Source organism: Ambystoma mexicanum, chromosome 2p (assembly GCF_040938575.1).
Source record: "Ambystoma mexicanum isolate Mex_15411 chromosome 2p, UKY_AmexF1_1, whole genome shotgun sequence".
NCBI lineage: Eukaryota > Metazoa > Chordata > Amphibia > Caudata > Ambystomatidae > Ambystoma > Ambystoma mexicanum.
Genome location: NC_090923.1, coordinates 654,274,880 through 654,294,119, shown reverse-complemented (window position 1 = coordinate 654,294,119; position 19,240 = coordinate 654,274,880). Strand labels below are relative to the sequence as shown.

At 47.8% G+C, this 19,240-nt stretch overlaps 1 protein-coding gene across 1 annotated transcript in view; it reads right to left on the bottom strand.

Annotated features, from left to right (window-relative positions):
- LOC138566651 (galectin-4-like) overlaps nucleotides 1-19,240 on the bottom strand; it is an 85,351-nt gene that overhangs the window by 56,371 nt on the left and 9,740 nt on the right. The gene's annotated exons all lie outside the window — the stretch shown is intronic.

Below are 19,240 nucleotides of genomic sequence, written 5' to 3'. Positions count from 1 at the left end.
TCTTTAATACCAACAGTCTCTCGTGACTTCTTGGACCAGAACCTCTTCAGTTCCTTGGTTGGGTATTGGGCTTTCTTTAATACACAATCCGCAAATAGTCTCTCTTGAATTCTTGGATCAAACGCTGTAGATCCGTAATTGGGTTTTCTCTCCTCCTTGAGGATCTCATATTAATTCTCCTTTCCTAGTTGCCGCTTGCTGAGCTTTGTTGTACTTTACTTGTGGTGCGATTCAATTGTTTACTTTCTCTAGGCTCTCTACCATCTCTGGTTATCTTTTCAACACTATATTGGCTTTGCACAATGTGCCAAATTACTTTTCCCCTTTCCCCAGATCATTTTTTCTATTCTTCTCTTATTATTCACTTGTTCAACAGTTCCTTCTCTCGAGTCACAATACTTGCATCTCCTTTGTTTCATGCTTAACACAGTTTGATATTTTCTACTGGGACGAGTTAACTGTGAAGTATAAGGATTTCCATGGGTCCTCCCAGGCTTCCTGTTCTCCTAGTCACCTTGGTTTTGATAGGAGAACGTCTTCGGGAGCCTTCTAGCTCAGAGGTCCTTTCTTGGTTCATGGACTACCTATGCCTTCTCTTGCCTGACATTGATCTTGTTGTGTTTTCCTGTGTCTTCGTCGCGGTGTCCCTGTCCTCTGTTGTATGACCGGACACCCTGTAGGCTTCTCAGGTTAGCGGTATCGGTGAAGTTGTTTGGACCCCCGGCCCACCACAAACTCCCTCCTGTGGTCTCACCACCACCTTTTATTGGGCTCTTGCCCTTCCGCTCTCTCATGCTTTGAGTTTGCCATAGCTCCAGTGTCTTGTTCTGTGATCCTGGGCGTGTTTGAAACTTGCTGGGTTCTTGCTTTCCTTCTCAGTCAGGAAGGGTGCAGATTGAGGCCTCTTCCGGTTTGTGTATGTGGCTTTCTCTCTCTTCTCCGTCTCGTTCTCTCGGATCTCTCTCTGAGTGCACCTTTATCCACATACTCAGATCAGTGGATGGGGCATTCTGATTTGAAGAGACATGATCTTTTTCCGTAAGAGTACAATAGCTATTAAGATTCTCTTTGTCCCAGTATTGATACTCTGTTATTGTGGTTTCTTCGTCCCAGTCTTGATAATTTTCAGGATTTGGTGTATCAAAACATCTCATGTAGGCACAAGTAAGTGCCGCTTGAGGGAGTTCCTCACAGGAAGGGGAGTCCTTGTCCCCAAAGGGGGAGTCTCTCCTGGTGAGGTCCCACTTGCCACAATCCCTAGGGAGGGTATTGCGGAGTGGGCTAGCCTCACAGGAAGGGGCGCCCCTTTGGGGTGAAGGGGCAAATTCCCTCGATTGTCACACGTCCTACCTACTTTTCAATTATCCTCCTTGACCCTTTTTCATACAAGGGAAGACTTTTACAGAGTATACCAACCAAAAGTGGAATAATAGCAGGCATTGGAAAAAGGGCAGAGCTGGGTTGAGATATCATCCAAAACACTGTTCATTTCATCATCAGTGCTATACAGCAAATATCCTCCAGCTTTTCAATCGTTAAAAATGTAGCAATATAAAATATCAGGTTGCTTCTAAAAAAGGCTTGGTCCCAAAAGGGGGGGGTCCAACGTGAACTGCTTGGTCACATCCCTGCTGCACGAGACCACATGCAACCCTAGAGAGCCAAGCTACACCTCACTGATGATGCCAAACCATTACTGGGGTTGCTTGTGGTCTCACGCAAAAGGATCCGACCCCCCCTCAATTTGGGCTCGCACCAAGCCTGATTTGTATATGGTTGTTCAGAATGTTTTTTCTTTTTGCAACTTTCCTGCCATAGATTTCTGTGGGAAACCCTTTATTTTCTCTTTGTTTTTAACCCTGTCCTGACGTTTGGGGACAAGTAAAGCACGCTTGACTTTCTTTGGTTGACTTGATCATTTGTATGGGGAAATGAACTATCCCCTCAAATAATCAATACTGAGACTATGTCTCTCGTTGTGAATTCTTGTATTGCTACAATTGCACGCATCACCCTATAGTGAAATGCAGTTTGGATAATGTGTAACCTGATATCTCTTATATAATGGCGTTTGTTTTACTTTTACAATGTGCCTAAAACAAGCTGTGATCTTTTTTCCATTTTTGTGACTTTTTACTTGTGCATTTCTGCAAATGGCTACTGAAAGATGGCTAGCACCATAAAATGTCTGTGCCACGATGTTCTTGGCATGTTCTTTGGCCATCTTCTTCTTTGCCCTTCTTCCTGCCTTCTCAGGTAAGGAGGTTCCTAATATGGAAATCCTTTACCTGGGGAAAGCTGTGGCTTTCGCAGGCCAAGGGTTGTTTTGTGTGTGCGCCAGAGAAGGAGGCTGGGGCACTGTCTAGTCCCAATTCACATCTCTGGTGTATGAATGTCTGTTGCTGAGCAGATGTGGTGACCAGGGACTATTCATGATTGGATAACCCTGGGCTGTTTGAATGTTGCAGATGCTTGCCATTGGTGGGCTTGCTCCCAACCTGAATCTTGGATAAAAGGAGGGCTCCTGCAACTGTTCATCAGATCACCTTTGGAGCCAGGAATTCTACGAAGATCAGCCTGCTGACGACCCAAAGACGACCCCTGCAGTTGACCAGCATCAACTCCAGTGCTGTCCTAGCAAAGCCCTGCTCCTCAGTCCCGATCTCAAGGCTTTCGTCAGTGCTTCGACCCCTGGTCCAGTGGGAACAACCAGTCTTTATCCCTGCTCAAGGATCCATGCCTGCTGAGCCTTCAGAAGTGTCCCTGAATCAACTAGTGACCATCACCAGATCTCTCCTGGCTACCTCACTGCAGCCGTCACCGTTCTGAGCAGAGCTTTGAAAATGGGCGGATCTTCAGCTTGTGGCACAAGTGGCCTGCTCCTGCATTTTCAGCCTCACACCAAGGGAAGCTATATAGGGCTGCTGATGTGTTCGCAGCTGGAAGATCGTCTGATGTAGTCTGGCCGTGGTGATCATTGTTGAATCTTGCCACCTTCTTGTCCCTAAGGTGTCACATGGTCATCTTGTCCCACAGATGTCTTCACTTTTCTTCATTTGGATGTTCTACTGGAAGTGGTTTGGAACAGATTACCAAGTACCTTGACCGAGAAAAATTCAATCCAGCGAAACAAAGTAACTTGTCTGTCTAGACAAGCCTTGTAAAAGGAACCAAGGCAGAAGAACAAGCCTGCATAAAAGTGTGGGACCTCCACATGTGGTTACCTGAGAACTCAGCTGCGGGGTACATGTACATACCCACCCCCCTCCGGTCTCCCATAGGGTAACAATGACAAAGTCCTGAACCTAAATCACTCTGACCTGACCTTTGGTGGTGGGCCTTAGGTTACAGATCTATCCCTGGCCCAACCCTAGTGTTGAGTCCTGATCTGAACTTTATCTCACTTTTTGACTCCTATTAATCATAACCATTGGCACTGCAAACCTATATACATACCTACCTGAGTGCATACTTTGGAACTGGTGACTTAAGTGTTAGGGGAGCAGTTTTGTAATTATTCTGAAGAGTACTGTATTTCTATGCATCTGAGGACTTTCCTGTGCTTCGCTGGTCATTGAATCAAACAGTATTCTATCTCTCCTAAGGGGTGAATGGATATATCGGTTTTATAAGGGGTTTGTGTGACAATGTTTGCCTAGAAGTTTTATCTGCTTAGCGTGCAATCTAAAGGCCAAATAGAATGTATTTTTATACTTACCTATATAGCTGGAATGATTGGTGTTGGTCTGTGTGGACACATCTGTGCCCTAGACCCCTCTCATGCCCTTCCTGTGACTAAGTCTTGCAGCTCTGCTACGATACGTTGATTAGGTTTGGCTAAAATCTCACGGTCTCCCTATACACCATAACAGGATGACCTCCCAGAATCCTCCCACCAGGGCTGATTTTGGAAATCCATGCTAACAATGGTCTTTCCCCTTTCTATAAAGGTTTGGCAGGCTGAAGAACAATGGTCTGGAGGGTTGCTAGAGCAATGCCAGAGATTTAAATTAATTCTAAACCTTCCAGCCATCACCTCTCGTATTTTTCTTAGTTACCCGAGTGGTACAGGTATACCCAGACTAGTTGGTCAGAGGCGCAGCCAGGATTGTCAAACTAGTGGGGCGTAAAGCTAATGTACTTGGGCCCACTGCAGTGACATTGACATCAGACAGACATCAGACACCAACATCTGTAAATGCCCATACAGTGCTGCCGAGTGGGAATTTGCAGAGTTTGGATGGGCTTTGCCTGCTCATGCCCTACCCGGTCTATGCTTATTGCTATGAATCAGTAATGATTCCCCCAGAAAACCTGGCCCGGGAACCTTCTCATGTGGCCAGGGAACGGCATATGCTTCCTGATCAAGCTCCCTGGAGGTGGTGTTCTGCAGGAGCATCACATAGCGGTTGGGGGGGGGGGGGGCTAAACGGTCAGGAAGCCAGGGAAACCCCAATCATTTAACTTTCCCCAAAACCACACACTTCTAATGGCTTATTGCTGTAGAAGGAATAAGAAAACCTAATTCTGTTTTTGGGTACTTCAAGTCCTATAACGACCCATGCCTGAGGGAGGCAGAGAGACTTAAAAGGCCCCCTCCCGTGCAGGCCATTAGATGGAGGTGGAGTTGGAGTAACAGTAATAGTAGCAGAAGGAAACACGTTGGCAGTCCACACCGAAGCTGGTGGAAAAAGAGGGCATCAGAGACCATTGTAAAGCAGATTCCAGCTGCCGGGGTTCTGCAAGGGTTCTTTTCCCCCTAAATCTGAGGTTGCGGAGCAGAAAGCGTGTGTGAAGACGGCTGACCCCCATGTGAACAGAGTTTCAAAGACTGTGCAGCAGAAAGCTTGCATCAGACCATGGCCAGGAACTGGTGTGCTCCCATGGGTCACAGGAGCAAGTCATACTCCGTACTCAACTGGCAGGAATGAAGGCAACTTCAACAAGGAAGTGTGTTCGTTCGGAAGGAGCCAAAGCAGTGGAAGACGTGCAGCGTTCGAATCCCTTGCACTAACAAAGGCAGGCAACAGTAGCAAGGAGAATCACGTTGATTATCACACAGTGATTGTAACTAAAGTAGCACTTGTGTATGAGTGAAACTACCGCAAATACACAAATTGAATATTACACTGAAGAAAACAGATCAAATACTAATCGGGTGTGCCTAAAAGTGATTCTGAAGTGAAGGCTAACTGAAGAGTCATTGGTAAGGCAGTGGAAAAACATTGTAGCACTAATTAGAACCCTGGGCCGGTGAATACCCCTTTCCTATTGGTCAATTTGCGGGCTATTAGAAACGGTATAACTCGCAGTTTCATTATACCCTGCAAATTTGGCCTTTGCTTTTTTGTAGCTCGGAAAGTCGAGCACTAACAGTGCTTACCCACCTCTTGTGGCCTTATTTAAAATAACATTTGCCTACAAATACTGGTTCCATGTGTTAATATCCCTGAAAAAATAGCGCCGTACAAGAATGGTGCCCTTTTTTGTGGCAATATTAACCCATGGAACCTGCAGGGGAAACCGGCAACCCACATATTTGTTTAAAGGAAGTGGGGGACACCCCTGCAATCCCTTCTCCCATTTAAACCTATTAATAACCCCATCAACAATATCACCTATGCCGTTTCCTGACGACTATATATATATGCAATATTATTGGTGGGGATATTACGTGATACCCATATACCGTGCTTTTTTTGTTTTTGTTTAAATGCACAATGGCTGGAGGTCTCAGTGAGGTCACAGAGGGACCCCTTTACTTGTCCCTCACCCCCCACCATTCTGTGAGCCCAAACACTCACCTCAGGCTGTGCCCCCTCCCTCCTCACTGTGCACTCACCCACCTCAAATATCCTTTTGTCTGCTATCCCTCACTTTTTGTCATGTTGTTTTTCATGTTTTTTATAAACTTAAATATTCTATGTGGAATATTTAAGCTCCCCCCCAAAAAAACAAATATTTAAATATATGTATTTTTACATAAACTTTGTGTGCGTTTGCCCATGGGTTCTAATAGCTTTATAGACCTTGTCCTCGGACTGTACCGTCGTTATGGGACCTCATACCTCATTAAAGGCCCTCACGAGCCCATAACACCCGGTACGGCCCTCGCTGCAGCTCTATAAAGCTATAATCTAAGTGACTGACCTTTAATAATTGTGAGTTCCAGGGAACAAGCATTGCCCACAGCCAAGGTTGGTTCAGAACCAAAAGAGACTAACAACAAGGCATACCACTGAGTTTATGTGACCAACGGGAAGAGAATGGGAAAATGCAATGTCTTAAAGGGGTGACGCTTTTTGATTGTGCTTGTTCCATAAACTTGAAGCTGGTATAACACCTCACATTGCCAAAGTCAAAAGAGCAATGGCAAATCACATCCTTAAGGGCATTTTGGTTACTGGTGTTACAGAAAGGCAAAAGTGGCTAAAAGGCTGCCCTTTTAGGAGGTGAATGTTCAGTAGAAGAGGGCCTTGCTTACATGAAGGTGTTGAGAAGCACTAATGTGAATCTTGTCTGTTCTGAAAAGTTGTTGAAAGTCACAAAATTGCAAATTGCTCAAGCTGTTATAAACTATTGGTTGTCAGTAGATATATTACTTCAAAAGAACTGTGGATTTTGGAAAAATATCGGGCAGGCGAGTAGACCCGCATGGTGAATCCTTATCGAAGTGGGCCTGGTCTGAGAGAAAACCAGGTGGAAGTAGAAGTGCTGTGAAGTTATCCTGACAAAGATACAAACTGTGATTTATGGTGTTGACAGAAGAGTTGAGAAAAGTAGATATTGAGAAGTTGTATTTCTTTTACATTTATGAGTTGTGGCAAATCACCCTAACCAAGAATATCATTAATGCTATTTGGTGAAGTGGAAAGCCTTATTCAAGGAAGCAGGGGAACCTTTCCTTTGTTGAACGTAGGATTAACAGAACTCTTTTTGACAAATTGAAGGTGCAAATAACTGTGTTGGAAATTTGTTGCAAACCCAGATTTCCTTGTTTCTTTTGTTTGGAACTGAATCCAACTTAAAACCTGGGGAAGGGAAGTTCACCCAGGTTATCAAAAGAGACTGAATACATTACACATGCAACTGTTGTTGTTTTAAATAGCAATATATTTTCTTGTGTATTTTATGCACAAGTGTGAGGGCCAGATATCCTTTGTTAGAGTGTTTCCTTTAGTTTATTTTAGATAGGGATAGTGAGGCGTTTATTGTGGGGTTCATCCCCTAGTCCAGGGGCTGGAACGGGGGATAAAGGCCATTAGCACCGCCTTTTGCAAGATGGCTGCCATGGAAAGGAAAGGCGGGGCTCTTTACAGAGCCCCGCCTTTCCTTTCCATGATGGACAGTAGAAAGCTAAGGAAAGGAGCTGATGTGGTGGCGGTACTGGCCGCTGCCGGAATAAGGTAAGCAGGGGCTTGGAGGGATAATTCTTTTCATTTTTAAATGGGACGCGGGGCAGGGAGATGGCAGCGGGGGGGATCCGGCCATCATGCGGCTTGCAACACGGGCTTGTACCAGAGGTTCAAGACCGCGTTCCTGGCCATCTGATTGGCTGGCTCCCCCCGCCCGGGTGCTAAAGAAACTTATGATTTAAAAAAATTAGAAATCATCTAAAAGTTGTACGCCTCACATTTCTGACCCCTCACACTATGGTGTTGGTACTTCACTTCTCATCACTATCGGGGAAACAGTTCATTACCGCAGCGCTCTGGCAGCCCTGCACTGCCTCTCTTCTGCCCTCCTGGTAAGCACATGCTGGAGGCCACTAATGCCCGCTTATTGCATCCTAGTCGCCTGCCGTGAAACGGACCATCTCAGAATTTGTTTTAAAAAAAGAGTAATCTCTGAAAAGCGGGGCAAATAACTGATGGAGCACACACAATTGTGAACAATGCCAAAAAACATGGAAGCAATTTAGGCTGCTTTATTGCCTTAAAGAAAGTGCTTATTGTGACTTTACCTGCGTTTCTGCCTGATGTTCCTGCCGCCACAAGATTGCCGCCCTCTTTGTTGTTTGTTCATGGCATCTTGTGGCCTTAGCCTGCTCCCTCTCTGTTGGCTATCTGTGCTTTCATTAGCCAATCATTTGAACTGGCAGATGGGAGCCAGCAAATTCAATCCAAGGCTCACATCAAAGGCCCTGTCTGTTTCCAGTCCGTTGTAAGGCCGGTCCAGGGGTCCCCAGCACTCCTCCTAACCAACATGATCATATGGAGGCGTTGCAGCACAACCATACCTCCCGGGTCCACTGAATACCAGGGGACAATCTTTCAACTTCCCCGTAGCTCAAACTCCACAACCATACGCGTGCTTCTATCCTCCACACGTTTGACTGTTCCACCCTCCACTCCGTCTCACCTGTACTCTGCTCACAATACCTTCTGAAAAATCGAACTAGGCTGTGTGCATATGCTGCATTGTATTTTATTTGTGTTTTGGCTAAAAATCATACTGGGCTGTGTGCACAGGCTGCAATGTATTTTATGCTGCTTTAGCTAAAAATCGAACTGGGCTGTGTGCACATGTTGCATTGTATTTTATTTCTGCTTTAGCTCCTTCGAGTGCCTCGTCTGCAGGCTCTCACTCTCTCCTAAATCTTCTCTCCTTCTGGCCACCTTCTATTGGCCACCAGGACAGTCCACTCCCTTCCTCTCGGAATGGACTGACCTGGCCTCCTCTCTACTATTCTCCTCATCTCAACTCCTCCTGCTGGGTGACCTCAACATCCATCTGGACTCTCCTGACCCCTCAGGACCTTTCAGCAACCTATGCGATTCTCTCTCCCTCTCTATCTTACCCTCTGACTCCATGCACACAATGGGCCACACATTGGATGCTTTCATCTCTACCAACATCCCTCTCTTCCTCTCTCTTATGGATATATCACTCTCTTCTCTCTTCACACTTAAAGCTCTCCTCTTGCATCAGCACACCCGGCGTGGCCACTTGGTTTCAAAGTCACCAGACCCATGAAAAGAGTGAGAGTGGCTGCCTTTGCCTCCAACTACTCTCCGCCTCCTACTCTTGCGGCTGACTCCCACCCTGACACAGCCCTCGCTAACTTCAATCTCTCTATCTCTAACACTCTTGACACTCTTGCCCCATCATGAGGGTCCGACTGAAGCCTTCCAAAAACTGAAACTCTTGGTACAACTCCGATGTAGCTGCCCTCAAAAGCATGTTTGGAGCAGCCGAGCAGAAATGGAATTCATCAGGTGGACCCTCTGACAAACTGGCCTGCCGCCTCCTTCAAAGGCAACATCAACTCTGCATCCACCCCAAGAAAAGAGTCTTTATTCAAGCACAAATTTCCGCCGCATCAAACAACACGGCAGAACATTTCAAAGTCTGTAAGGAACTGGCCAATCCTGCAGCAGCCTCCTCTTCTGTCATACCCACCCAGGACCTTTGCTTGTCCCTGGCTGCACACTTCACTGCACAAATCCAAGACATACTTTCCTCTCTCTCTTCCACACCACATCATACACCAACACCTCTGGAGCCTCCCTTGGCCCCTCCACCACTTCCCCTCTCTTCTCTCACTCCCATCATACCTGATGAGGTCGCCAGACAAGTCCGGTCTATGAAGGCTTCATCCAAACAGGTGGACCCCTGCTCCTCAAAACTATTAAAGACAACATTGACTCTCTCGCTCCAACCTTGGCTGATCTCTGCAATCTCTTTTGCCGCTGGAGTTTTCCCAACTTCACTTAAGCACTCCCTTGTGCACCCTGTACTGACCCCTCCATTCTGGCAAACTACCACCCTATCTCTATCACTCCTTTCCTGGACAAACTCCTGGAGAAGTTGGCTATCTCTCAGCTTACCCTCCACACTGAATCTGTGAGTTGCTTCCAACACCGGCAGTCTGGCTTTAGAGCATCCAGAGGCACAGAAACTGCTCTTATGAACACCTGTGAAGATCTGCTCTCAAATCCTGACACTAATACTGCCCTCTGTCCTCATTCTTCTTGACCTCTCCTCTGGCTTTGACACGGTAAAGCATAACATGCTGATCGCATGTTTCCGTGACACCCTGAGAATCACAGGTCAGGATCTGACATGGTTAACCTCCTTCCTTTCCGACCGCCCATCCCAGGTGGAACTTGGGTCCTTTCTCTCTAATATCACCATTTCAACTTGTGGCGTTCCCCAGGGTTCTAACCTATCCCCCTGGTTCTTCAATGTCTACATGGTTGCCCTGGCACATGTGATTGCCACCTTCAGCTCTAACTTCCAGTGTTATGTGGATGACACGCAACTCTCCTTCAGGCTACCCTCAGCCACCTCCTCTTCCTCGCTCATATCTGTCTGTCCGCAATTCAGTCATGGTGTGCTGCAAATGACCTCTGCCTCAACGCCAGTAAGACTGAGATTGTTTGCATTGGGACCCCTGCTCCCGCTTTACCACTCTCACTCTGGCTGACCTACCTTGGCCCTGTGCCCGCATCCACCTGTAAGGCAAAAAACCTTGAGGTCATCTTCGACTCCACTCACATTTCGGCATCACTAAAAAGTCCAACTACCAGCTGAGCCTCCTCAGAGGTTCTCACCTTCCCCCAGTGGCTCACTGTAGCCAGAGCCCTGCTTCTATATAGGCTGGACTACTGCAACAGCCTCTTTCTCAACCTCCCTGCTTCTGCCCTGCGCCCTCTGCAACTCATCCAGAACAAAACCGCAAAACTTATCCTTGGCCACAAGCCCAGGGACTGCATCTCTCTCTGGCGTTGGAATCCCTCCAATGGCTCTACGTGGCTGGATCAAGTCCAAGACCCTCTGCATTGTCCACAGGGCTTTCTTGGGCTGGGGACCTACCCATCTTCAACAATGCCTCCCCAAATACTGTACTTCACCGGCCCTCTGCTCATCTACCTCCAACCTCCTGCAAGTGACCCGGTTCTCCAAGCAGAGATTCGGAGGGAGAACATTATCCTCTGCAGGGGCCTCCCTCTGAAATAGCCTCCCTGCCGCCCTCCGTCCTTAAGTTACGGAAACTTCTTAATACATTCCACTTCACCTCTTCCTTCTCCCTCCCTCTACCATGCTAACCACTCTCTCTGCTCTATCCCTCTCTCACTCCTTTTCAGCACAGCCTGTTGACTGGCCGCCTGGTGTAACTCAGATCTCACAGGTCCCCTGTATCCTTGCCAATCCTCTCGCACTTTCCTCCGGGCCTTGCACTTGCCTCATGGTTACTGTACTTGGTCAATGGCCCATGAGAGTGGCATCTCTCAGCACTTACCCCAGCTTCTGACTGACTGGGCACACTTGGTCCCCCCACTCCCGCCCTCTCCCACACCTGTCTGCGTACTTACACAATCTGAATGTACCATGCCTTGAACACCGTCTATCTGTTTTTCCCTGGTCTCCCCTCCTTTTATGGTTGCGCCTTGAAACACTTGTGTATAGACGCATTACAAATGAACAATAACTAAAATAAATAGATACCCAAGTTACACCTCGCTGATGATGCCCAATGAGGCTGAAACATGTGTCGGGTCACACAGAAGGGATGGGACCAAGCAGTTCAGGTTGGACTGCACTTGCTATGGTGGGACCAAGCCAGATTTCCATATGGTCTTCCCCTGTCTGTAAAGACTTGGCAGGCAGAAGAACGATGGTCTGGGGGGTTTTAAGATCGATGCCAGGGGTCAAAATGTATTCTAAACCTTCAAGCCATCACTTCTCTTGCTTTGCTTAGAATATTGGAAACATTCATAAATATGCCAAAGGACACTGCAAAAAAGTCACTGCAAACGGTTTTTCTCACCCACCTACAAAAGCATGATTCGGGATAACAGTAGCTCTTCTTCTGACAATTAGACTGCTTTTAGATTGAAATTAGTGCTGTAGTGGTAACACTAAAGGACATTTTTTAAGGTCCAGTGTTGCACAACATGGCCTTTTAGAGGTTTGGGATATGGTTTGCTAGTCCTACAAACTCATTATTTCCAGCTTTACTCTATGCTCCCCCTCCTCCTTGGGGGAGGAGGAGGGTGGAGAAGAGAATCTTGGACCATGGGTTCATGAAATCCAAGCCTGACGTTTTTTTTATGCAAAATGCATGTTTCAAATTTTTGTGGGCATTTTTATTAAGCATGCCCAAAATTTTAAATTTAAAACATGCATTATTATTATTATTATTATTATTATTATTATTATTAAGAATGCTCACAATGTTCTATTTGAAACATGTCTGTGATGGTGGTTCGGCAAGAAATCCTTTGAGTGAGTAATGGAAGTTGGGTTCAGCTCTTTTCGTTGGTCACAATACTCACCCTGACAAAACAATGTCTGCACACTGCAAGACATATTCCAGTTTGGACCACTTTTGAACAGGACGTGGAGCTGGCTGTTCCTGCATTTAGTCTCATGCCAAGTCTTCTGGAGCTGGGATTGGAAACATATCTGGGAGTTTCCTGGGTCAGCCCTGGTCCTCGGGGCTGGTGCTGGAACTGAGAGCTTTTCCTTTATATAGGCTGCCGCTGCCATGCCACCACAAATGAGCCTTGATAGCTTCCGTGAGCTGGCATGGTGGTGGAGCCAGCTCAAACGTTTGGGGAGTGTTGTGGGGTGTGGGTGGTTGGATAACAGTTTTGGAAGCTCATCATCATAGGGTATATTGAGATCGCCTGGTGGGCTTTTGTTCTCTGCCACTGTTAGTGGAGTCGATAAGGGGGGCTGGGTGGCCCCGTGCCCTGCCTCTGAAATCCTGCCCCCTCCCCCTGTGTAGCCCCCCCCTACCTAAGGCAAACTGGGACCGCGTTCTCTGTTCTTGGTGTTATTTGTGACACTCACTAAGGCAAATGTCTGGATATCCCTTTTGTCTCAAAGCTAGCAGCAGGAGCCACTTCTCAGGTGTTCCTGCCTGGCTTCTGCTCAGCCACCTCCATAGTGTGCAGAGCAGCGTTCAGCCCCTCACATCAGAATGTAGTGCACGAAACTGCTAAGGATGGGCCATTAGTCACAGAATGGTCTTGTGCTTGCATTCTGATGGGAGGCGAGCTGCAGTGGAGTGTGGGTAGTTGGTGTGCACAAAAGCCTCTGCAGGAGTGCCTTTCATAGGCGCCCTCCCCCCCAATTTTGTCTGTGCCCCCTCCTACTTTTGTCTTTGGCACCCTCTGTGCCTCTCCTAAATTTGATTCCTGGTGACACCACTGGCCACTGTAGGTTTGCTGCTGCTGCAGCGCTAATGAATGTTCAGATGTAAATACTCTGCTCTCCCAGGTGTGTAATCTGATAGGATCTTGGTAGCACCCTTTCCCATTGGAGCCCAGGGCTTAGCATTCGGACATCAAGGCAGACTGCTGCCTTCTGCCTGCAACCGTCTCAAGCAGGGGCTAATGCCGGTCCTGCTCTCCATCTCCAGTGTTTGCCCTCACTGCCATTTGATATATGCGCTTATCACCCCCACGCTCACAATGGTTCAACATGGTAACGGCTCCTCCAAGGCAGCAATGGCAGAACTTTTTATTGCCCGAACAACTCGCAAAAAATATCTAAAATTCAAGAGCCAGGGCAAAAAGGGGACAGGCCGCAAAAAGGTAGAAAGTAGACCGGTCCTACATCAGTGTAAATCGTCCAATCACAAAGCCGGGCTGGGTGTACATTACACAGTACCCTTGTTCTGAGGAACAGCAGCATAGTGTCGCAGCACAGCAAGTGGATTTTTGATACCGTTTACGGATGTATCCTCTAAAAAAGAAAAAACGCCCTGGGCAGGAACGGGAGAGTGCTGCCGCTCATATCTCCCAGTCCAGTCTCCGAACCCCACCCCCCGCCTCTCCTCCCCCCAGCCTCTAGGTGTTGGTGCTTTTGCACGGACGTTAAGTTTACTCTACTAATGACAACCCGCAATAACAAACCAGTGGCACATTCCACAGTGGGGCTGGGAAAAACGTTCAACATTCCACTGGCTCAGAGCATTTAATCTCTTTTTGAATTTAAGTCAGTACAGGAGCTCCACATCGGTCTCACTCGTGTTGGTGCCGCCCAATTCTGAGAACACGCCTAATCCATCAATGATGTTAAGACCTCTGAAATGCGCACTCAGGCAGGGCCGGCCTTAGGGCAGGGCGGGCCAGGCATCCGCCCAGGGCGCCATTAGGCCCGCGCCACGCCAGCTCAGGGGAGTCTTTCAAGGGCTTCCCCGAGTAGCTGGCGTAGTGGGAGAAGGCGCGGCAAGCGCCCTTTTGCTATTAAATGCGCCTGCGGTGACGGGACATATTTAATAACAATAGGGTGCTGATGCAAAGCATCATGTGATGCAAAGCATCAGCACCCTATTCACATGATATCCCCTCGCTCCAAAGCGGGAGTTTGGCGTGCATTGGAATAGGGTGAACATGCATTAGCATGAACGTCCTATTCCAGTAATTAGCTCCCTGCGAGGCATCTGAATGAGGAGGTTGAAAAAATAAATTGGCGCATCCTGCCCCCCCCCCCACACACCAACTACCCCCTGTTGACCAGGGGCACGCAGGGAGGGGGGTGCCAATTCGCCCACAGTGCTGATGCCATTAAGGCCAGCCCTGCACTCAGGGGCCAGATAAACTGGCAGAACCGCTCAACAGAGCTCTGCAGATGCCCCTGCCCTCACACAGCACTTCAGGATGGGACACTAGTGCAGACGGGGCCGGCCCAGGCATGGTTAGTCTGTGCGGCCATAGGAGGACATGCGGCCCCAGCCGCCTACTTCCAGCATAGAAAGCAATATTTTTTCCAAAAGCAGCTGTCCTACCTCCATGTAAGAGGCTCAACTTCCGTTCTGTTTGCCCTGGTGAGGCAACGTGTCACCTCTCAACCTGCTGCTGAGACGCTCTTGAGACAAATGCCCCCATCCCAGTGGCCGACTAGACGCTGGCACGCTGCAGGCGTGGTTGGCACCGCTCATGACTAAAAGCAGAGCATTTAAGATGAGAACAATTTACAAGTGGTGGCCTATTTAAGGGACCATTGTTTTGGACACGACATTCTTAACATTTCCTTGTTAAGAACTGCAAAGGTATATTTTTATTTTGAAAGCACACGCAAAGCAGCAGTTAGCTGCCTAAATTCTGTGCTTATCAACATTGAAACACAAACAAGTAACCTTTTCCTACATTAGCTTTTGTTATGAGGGTTTAAGTCTTGAAATGGGGAGAAAGGGACTGGAGGCAGCACATCCTAGCAGTACTTGAGAAGTTCGCTGTCTCCTCTAGTTACTGTGCTTTCGTTTAGTTAACCCAGTGTTTTATTTCTGTAATATATATTGGATCGGTTTTTAGCATACAGTATATTCTAAAATCAAATCCTAAATTTAGAGAAGAATTACCAGTAACAAAATATACCATAAACAACTTACTAAACATGTATTCCCATTATTCATCTTAACTTATTAAAATCCAACGCATAGTTCATACAGTCCCATGTACCCTTCCCATGTTTCATCAACCTCTTCTCTGCCTATGACACCAAGGTTACCCTCTGCATGGTTGCCAAGGATCCCGTTTCTTCCATCCATTTCTCTATGTTATGACCTTTCGTTGACTTCCCACTTCTCAGAATGGTTTACTCTCCTACGTCTTCAGTATTCCTTGCCCAGATGATCACTTCTGATGTGTGCCTTCTCCTGCCTTGGCTGACACAATAGGCCATTGAAAAACAGGGCCTTAACACTCCACTTGAATGCCAGGCCGGATGTAACATTATTTCTTTGAAGTGTGTCTTTCAACGAGGGCATGATCCTTTCAATTCCGAACGACCCTAGCACTTGTCAGATGTTATCGAATTCAGAACATGCATTTCCTCTGGTTTCCAAATATTTATTTATTTTATGTATTGGTTATTTATAATGCACGATACACAAGTGTTTCAAGGTGCAACAAGTCAGAGGGCAGCACGCAGGAAAAAGAAGAAAGTAAATTATTATTATTAGGCCTTGTGGCATTCAGATCGTGCAAGTGCAGTAAGGAGAAGTGCAGAGGGGAGGGGTGGGAAGTGCAGGTCAGGGACCAAAGGGCTGTGAGAAGGTGAGTGCCGGGGGGGAGGGGAGGTGTGGACAAGCCAGGGGAGAGCAGAGAAGTGCAAGGGAGGGTTGGTCCATGAGTTAAGTGCGAGGTAGGGGGGATAGCAGGACTAACAGGGGTGCAGGCCCAGCCAGGTAAGTGCAGGAGAAAGAGCCCGGAAGGGCAAGTGTGGGGGGAGGGACCAAGTGCAGGAGTAGACTGGAACAAGGGGCGCCTGGTGCCCTGTAAGATTCTGAAGGAACCAGGCAGCCAAGCCAGTCAGGGGCAGCCGCGGAGATTACAGGGCCTCGGAAAATATTCCAAGACGGTTCTGTCCCTGAATACATATGTTTTGCATGTTGACACTAGTCTTGGGAATATTGCATGGAATCTTCGACCCAATGTGGCACATCTAGGTTTATTCCCAACACTTGGCACCATCTCACCCTTCTGTTCTCAAAAGATTGCACATTATGGGACTGTGCACCTGTACATGATGAGGACTTTGTATTAGCATTGTTTAAAGAGAAGATGGGGCTGACTCCCCACTGCTGCCTACCCCATCCTCATTTCCAAGTCTTATGTGCACCTCTTGACCATTCGTTGTAGCTTTTGATAGTTGCCTAGCTCTTTGCTGGCTCATCTAATGCTTTTAAGCGAGAGTGTAAGCATAATTTATCAACCAGAAAAATACCACATTCACGCTGCTGATGCTATACCAGTGACGTCCCATTCTCCGAACTATGGCAGCCTTCCAAAATGGCAGCCTTCCCAAAATGAAGGACACGTCCGGCCCATGTTATGCTACTAGTTTTTTATACTGTGCACGTCGCCACCATACAGGACTTAACCCACCGAAACCTAGCAGACTGTGACCCAGTGAAGGCTGGCACCAAGCCCATAGTCTGCGGGGTGAAAAGGAGAGAGGTCCAGAGGTAAAGAGGGCGAAGGCAGTTAACAAGACACACCGATGTGAATTCAAGGAAGCATGGAAATGCAAGCCTGGGGTGCAGGATAGTGGTCCCTGGGCTCTATGTGAGCTAGTGTGGTGTCATGATCAGAGACAAATGTGCCCACGAGAGACTGCAAGGCTGCCCATTATTGACCAGCCAAGATTCCTAGGGCCGCTAATGATAAGGGCACCAGTTGAAATCATTTAACAGATGTGTGGGCCTTATGGCGTGCTCATGGGCTCCTATGGTTATGGAAAGCGATTTTACCAGATCATCAAAATGAAGTGCCTCGTAGAGGAGGGTCTGTAGTGCCGAGCCTGCAGACAGAAGCCATGAGCTGGCCATGCGCAGAGGGAATATGGGGGGCACAATGGAGGGTGAATGTACCAAGAGTAGAAGATCTCATGCATCCCGAGCCAACCGCGCATGGGCACCAGAGGAGGGCTAAGAACGTGTCGTACCTAAACGTAAAGTTGGCGGAGGAGATTGGGCGATGCTCTGTGGTGAGATGCTATTCTACAGTGATGTATGTGGCAAAGAATTGTAATAACACTCTGGTCTCATTGTAAAAGTCTCAGAACTATTATATAGGAGCCTGTATTCCATCTGGCTGCAAGCAAGGAGCCAAATCTAAAGTCCCTTCCTTTGTTCATGGTAGATCTTGCATGGCTCCACCACTGCTTAAACCTGCAAAGCTACATATGAGGGGAGCTGAGTTGATCAAAACATAGTCCTCGTGACTGATCCTTCCTTAGCGGATTGTAGAGCCTTGAAGGATCTGCTATTGTCTAACCCTGCAGAGTTGGAAGGCCCGTAGGACGTGATCTTGTGAATCGATGGAGAGGAGGCCTTAGCTTGATGTGCCAAAATCGGTTCCAGGGGCCATTAGTTATTAAATAGAGGACATACCCCAGTGGGGCGAACGCCTGTACTTTGTATTTATGTAGTCGATTAACATCCTAAGCCAGCACAGATGTTCAGTCGATTAACATCCTAAAGCAGCACAGATGTTCAGTCGATTAACATCCTAAACCAGCACAGATGTTCAGACGGGGCTAGTGTAGTGCCCATTAATGAATGGTCTGTCTATCCGGGGCCGCTGTGTGCCGAGGGCTGGCGCCTATTCTGCTAGAAATGGGGTGCAGAGAAGGGTTTGCAATGGATGCAAGATTACCTCTAGATGTTTGGGAAATAACTTTTCACATATGCAAAGGTTACGCAGTTGGGGGACAAATAACGTTATTCTGTAGCATTTCCGGTTTCCTAATTCCTTCCTGCTTATGGTTGTGCTCTGCTCAGCCACGCCCACTCCACATCTTTACAGCCCAAAAGATGCCAGGTAGCCAAAATGTACATAAGCGATTGTTAAAGACGTAGCAATAATGTGTAATGTATTTATTATATTGCTGTATTAGCTTTTATGGGGACATCGTTCCCGGAATAATATTCTTCGACATATGCAATTTACATGGCATAATGGTATGTTCCATCTCTCTTCTGCTCCTTCCTCACTTCCCAACCCCCTCCCTCGTTGTCATGTCTGTGGTATCCCAGGCCTGGGTGAGGGAGCGAGCGCAGGTCGCAGCAATAACAGGCCGACACGGAGCGGTGCTGTAAAACTTCCTTCTTTATTCGTGCCTCAACATTAACTAACTCGCCCCGCCCCTCCCGCGTCACTTCCCTTCTTTTCCCGCCCGGATCCCTCCCGCCCCCGTCGTCCAGGATACGTCAACATGACATCTCCCCCCTTTTTTAACCGTTATCACACTCATCGCAACAGGCGATGATCTGGCAAGTCTCTAGTCCATTTCCTCGATCCACCGGCGAGGTCTGGTCCGAACTCGCTGTGGCCGTGTCAGCTCAACCATTGGTGACGGTCTGCTCACAGCCGTCTCGGCTTCTGGATCTTGATCCGATTCGTCGGCATCCCACGGATCCTCTCCTTGCTGATCACTGTATTCTTCCTCTGGTGGGGCCTGTACCCTGCCGCTCAGGCGTCTTGTTCCGGGCGGTGGGAGTTCCTTGAAGTGGAACGAGCTCCGGGTTATCGCTCCCGTGGAGCCTTGTGCCGTGATCCTCGACCCTTTCCTCTGGGTAACGAGAAGAGGCTCTTCCCGAAATGCAGGCGTGTGCTTATGGGTCGAGGGTTGTCGAACGGCCACCACATCTCCTATGGTTATTTGGGATGTCTGGGCTTTTCGGCGGGCGTCGGTATATTCTTTCATTCTGTTCTTTGCTGCTTCATCCCGCTCTCGGACTTCCGCATCCATCGCCGGGCGTGGTGCACTTGCCTCTGCT